At 37.6% G+C, this 5,570-nt stretch overlaps 1 long non-coding RNA gene across 1 annotated transcript; it reads right to left on the bottom strand.

Moving 5' to 3' along the window:
• Nucleotides 1-3,517: 3,517 nt before the first annotated feature.
• LOC127861568 (uncharacterized) lies at nt 3,518-5,050 on the bottom strand. Its single transcript, XR_008040266.1, has 2 exons — nt 4,679-5,050; nt 3,518-4,533 (listed from the first exon to the last, which is right to left on the bottom strand). It is a non-coding gene; the product is annotated as an uncharacterized LOC127861568 (long non-coding RNA).
• Between the last annotated feature and the right edge of the window lie 520 nt (nt 5,051-5,570).

Raw genomic sequence — 5,570 nt, 5'->3', positions numbered from 1 at the left:
ACTTACTGCGATGTTTTTGACATACAGGAACAAAGGAATGTGACAACCAGATGGCGCTGTTCAGTGAGGAACAAGTCCCAAGTGTGTGCTGCTATGGTTATGGAAAAAGCAGGAACTTACAACTCCACAGCCAAGGAGCATAGCCACCCTCCAGATGTGACTAAACAAGTTACATCCGCAGCACTAACGAAAGTATGTACCCACCAGTATGGTCCATATCTAAGTTTTTTTTTCACTTTCATTACTGTCTGCAGATGATGTTTAGCAAGTTGTAAAGCAAGCATATTAATGTCATTTAATAATTATTTTGTTTCATTTTAGGCAAAAACAGAAGGAGTCCAGAACCCATACAAGTCTGCTAAGACCATAGTCATTGTTTTACTTTCTAACTCTTATTTCAGATACAGGGACGGGACACTGTTGACGGGTGGGTTACTCAAGAGGTCTAGTACTTTCTAAAAGACAATGTTTACCAAAAGACCAGAAGAAATTTTAGTGAATTAGGATGATGTTTCAACAAATCTGGTCCTGATTGATACAAGAGGGCCAAGATGGCCCTAGTTCGCTCACCTGAGAGGAGTCGGTTCATTCAATCTTTACCAAACGTCAAACTTGACCTAGATATTGTCCTGACAAACATCCTAGTCAAGTTTCATCATTATTGAACCAAAACTCTGGCATATGGAGTGTTTTTGTTTTTGTAAGATTTGACTTGGTGACCCATATTTTGAGTTGACCACCCCTTACCAAAGATCAAACTTTGCTTACAAAAATAAACATTATGACCAAGATTCATAAAATCTGAAACAAAATTGTGACCTCTAGAGAATTTGTATAATATAATGAAAATTTGGACAATCTAAGGGCAATAATTATGGCATTAATTATGTGATATATATAAAACCAATCTTTGTACCAAGTTTCATGATGATTGGGCAAAAATTGTGACATCTAGAGTGCTCACAAGCTTTTTTTACTATATAAATATAAGAAAACTGCCCCCCACCCCCCGGCTGCCATGATATTCAACTGACCGAAACCTTTTTCGAACTCAACTCTCATATCAAACAAAACAAAATTTGTCAGCACATTTGTTTCCTTGATATGAGAGTTGAGTTCGAAAAAGTTTTCGGTCATTAATGTTCTGACCAAATTTCATGAAAATTGGGCCAAAAATGTGACTTATAGAGTGTTTACAAGGTTTCTATATAGCCAAATAAGGAAAACTGCCCCATCCCCCCCTCCCGGCAGTCATGTTATTCAACTGACCGGAACCATTTTTGAACTCAACTCTTATATCAAGGAAACAAATGTTCTGACCAAATTTCATGAAAATTGGGCCAAAAATTGTGACTTCTAGAGTGTTCACATGTTTTCACTATATACATATAGAGAAAAATGCCCCGCCCACTGGCAGCCATGTTTTTTCACCAATCTGGACCATTTTCAAACTCGTCCGAGATATCAATAAAACCAATGTTTTGACCAACTTTCATGATGATTGGGCAAAAATTGTGACTTCTAGAATGTTTACAAGGTTTCTCTATAGCCAAATAAGGAAAACTTCCCCGCCCACTGGCGGCCATGTTTTTCAACGGACCGGAACCACTTTTAAACTCGACCAACATATCATTAACGCAAACATTTTGACAAAGTTACATGAAGATTGGGCATGAAATGTGACTTCTACAGTGTTTACAAGGTTTTTCTTTTTTTTGACCTAGTGACCTAGTTTTTGACCCAGTATGACCCAGTTTTGAACTTGATCGAGATATCATTGGGACTTATCTTCTGACCAAGTTTCATGAAGATTGGACATGAAATGTGGCCTCTAGAGTGTTTACAAACCAAATGTGGACGACGGACGGACGGACGGAAGACGGACAAAGACGGGTCACAAAAGCTCACCTGAGCAATCTGGTGAGCTAAAAAAAAATTGGATATGATGTATAATGATATGTTATATATTTATCGATATCCATTCAGATATCGATTTAGATTTGCTTTTTTCATACATTTTTAGCTATTGTAAACTATAGGAAACTAATTGATCAAAAAGAGTAATATTAACTCATTCTTATAAACACAGAAATTATTCATATTCTTACTCACTCATATATCTCTTCTTTTTTTTATCAATTTAATATAATGTTTGATTATATAACTTGTATATCGTCTTATGTAGATCAAACATTTAATTATGTACAATGAAGCTTCTTATCCCTTTCCAGCAAACAAGTAAAGACAGAAGGAGTTAAAAGAGATTCTGGATGGACCAGGGTTTTGACCACTAGAACAGGAAATTATGCAGGAAAGCTAGGGTACAAAAACATGTCAAACACAACCACCACAACGCCTGCTGTGTCTGGTCTACCAGTGGAAGACGACAATTCCTGTACAGTATCCAGAAAGAAAAAAAGTAATGTGGCTGCCCAAAAGAAAGCCCAGGACAAAGTTGATCCGAGTCAAGGCATTAAGAGAAAAACTGGTCAGGTTTGAACACTGAGGTTCATAATGATTGTCTATCTATTTATTTATTATATACCAGCACTGCTTTATTTATTTTTTATCACTGAAGTTAGAACACTCAAGTCATACACTTCTGATATATCTGTATCTAATATAAACTGGAAAAGTGGCTCAAACTGCATCTAAGAAATATCATAGCAGACCAGGTTTGATTGGGTCTGTTCATGAGTGGTAATGGAAAATGCACCACCACTCACGCCCCTTAGCAAACCCTTCCACCACCACCACCACTATTGAAGCAGTCTTCCTGAAAGAGACCAGAGCCAGCAATTACCTGAGCAAAAATAGGTCTTTGCCTATGGTAAAATTTCAAAAAAATTCACCAGACCAAATGAAATTTCACCAGACATGTCGACCGCTTTCGGGACCTCTGTTGAAGAGTATTCTCAATCCCCGTATTATCTTACATATCTTAAGATGAGGTTAGTTAAGCTATTGTGGATTGGTTTACGGTATAACTTAATCTATTAAAGTTACTTGTGATGTTACTTTCATTATAAGCCTCACACATCAGGGAAAGCACCTATTTATTAAGTTCTAAACTGTATGAAATTCCATTATATATTTCATTTAGGCAGAGAAAAATGGCAGGACTGCAAAGAGAGATAAACTAGAGTTGAAGCGTGCCGCAAATGAGTTGGAGCTTACAGAGCTCCAGGCAACTTTGAGTCAGTCTGAGCCGGACAGCCCAGAATCGGGAAACCATGCAGCCTGACAAACAAGTAAATGTGGATTTGTCAACTTAATCTCACACCTGGTTAGAATAGTCTTCATAGCTGATGCATCATGCATTATTTCCATAATTATATCACTTATTCAAAGGTAGCTCAATGCCATTTGATTTACTGGGAGTCAATTGGGTCATATAATGAATGACTTTGCCTGATGACCGAATACGATGGGACAAAAAAATAAAAGCTGCGCCATGAGCGCATGATACGCCCGTCGTTCGCCAATGAAGTAGTAAGGTAATAAATAACCCTTTGAATCATTTTTTTACTTCAGTTTATTTGTATTTGAATACATGGTTTATTTTATAAGTACATGAGCATGGAAATCACGAAATTTTGACGAACAAAGTCCCATAACTCTGGAACGACAATTCAGAATTCCGTCAAAAACGAAAGGGGATCAGGGTTTATCAATATTAAGATTGTGTTGAAATTTGAAAAAAATCCATCGAAGGATATTTGAGCTACAGTAGGACATTCAATGAAATCACGAAATTTTGACGAACAAAGTCCCATAACTCTGGAACGACAATTCAGAATTCCGTCAAAAACGAAAGGGGATCAGGGTTTATCAATATTAAGATTGTGTTAAAATTTGAAGAAAATCTGTCAAAGGATATTTGACGTAGCGTACGACATTAACAGACGGACGGACGGACGGACGGACGGACGGACAGACGGACGCGGGGTATACCATAATACGTCCCGTCATAGACGGGCGTATAAAAAATCCATCGGGGGATATTTGAGCTACGGTAGGATACATGAACAACAATAACATTTAAGGTCACAGTGACCTTGACCTTAGAATGAATGACCTTGAAATGACCAGTGGTCATCTAAGTGTGCTTGCAAACCTTCATGTCAAGTTTGAAGACTCTATGTCCAAGCATACCAAAGTTATAACAATTTTAACATTTTAACATTTAAGGTCACAGTGACCTTGTGTGACCTTGACCTTAGAATGAATGACCTTGAAATGACCAGTGGTCATCTAAGTGTGCTTGCAAACCTTCATGTCAAGTTTGAAGACTCTATGTCCAAGCATACCAAAGTTATAACAATTTTAACATTTTAACATTTAAGGTCACAGTGACCTTGACCTTCAAATGAATGACATTGAAATGACCAGTGGTCATCTTCTAGTACTGGCCAATCTTTATTTCAAGTTTGAAGACTCTAGGTACAAGCATACCAAAGTTATAACATGAAATAAGAACTTTAACATTTTTACATTCAAGGTCACAGTGACCTTGACCTTCAAATGAATGACCTTGAAATGTCCAGGGGTTACTTACTAGTTCTGGCCAACCTTCATGTCAAGTTTCAAGACTCTAGGTCCAAGCATACCAAAGTTATAACAACTTTAACATTTTTACATTCAAGGTCACAGTGACCTTGACCTTCAAATGAATGACCTTGAAATGTCCAGTGGTTACTTACTAGTTCTGGCCAACCTTCATGTCAAGTTTCAAGACTCTAGGTCCAAGCATACCAAAGTTATAACAACTTTAACATTTTTATATAGCTACAGTAGGACATTCAATGAAATCACGAAATTTTGACGAACAAAGTCCCATAACTCTGGAACGACAATTCAGAATTCCGTCAAAAACGAAAGGGGATCAGGGTTTATCAATATTAAGATTGTGTTAAAATTTGAAGAAAATCTGTCAAAGGATATTTGACGTAGCGTACGACATTAACAGACATACGGACGGACAGACGGACGGACGGACAGACGGACGCGGGGTATACCATAATACGTCCCGTCATAGACGGGCGTATAAAAACTACAGTGGATTATTCTATAGAACCCTTAGATTATTAATGTTAATAAATGTTGTGTAATGTTCTTGAAGTAAACTTTGGCATTAAATGAATTTTGGTGTACCCGAAAATTCTGTGCATGCTGATAGCTAGGATTGGTCCATCATACTCCCTGTAGGTCGCATCGTCGGACACCCCCTGTCTATTCATTACGTTACTCTCCATTCCTAAACCTCGGGAGTTTTATCTAGCATATCGCCGTTTTTGACGCGTCATGAACAAATTTGGTTGGCCAATCAAAATAACGTTTACTTTTTCAATACTCCCTGCTATGGAGGGTGAAAAGCAGACGTCAACATAAACAAGAGGGCCATCAGGCCCTAAGGCTCACCTGAAAGTCAAAGGAACAAGACTATTCTGGAAAAAATGCAAGCTGATTCATGAAAATTATTTTGGACCAAAAAAGTGACTTTTAACATGTTTTTTTTATATTTGACCTTGTGACCTAGTTTTTGAGCTCATATGACCCAGCTTCAATCT

Source organism: Dreissena polymorpha, chromosome 16 (assembly GCF_020536995.1).
Source record: "Dreissena polymorpha isolate Duluth1 chromosome 16, UMN_Dpol_1.0, whole genome shotgun sequence".
Taxonomy (NCBI): domain Eukaryota; kingdom Metazoa; phylum Mollusca; class Bivalvia; order Myida; family Dreissenidae; genus Dreissena; species Dreissena polymorpha.
The sequence above is the reverse complement of the archived record's forward strand: the minus strand, read 5'-3'. Positions and strand labels throughout refer to the sequence as shown.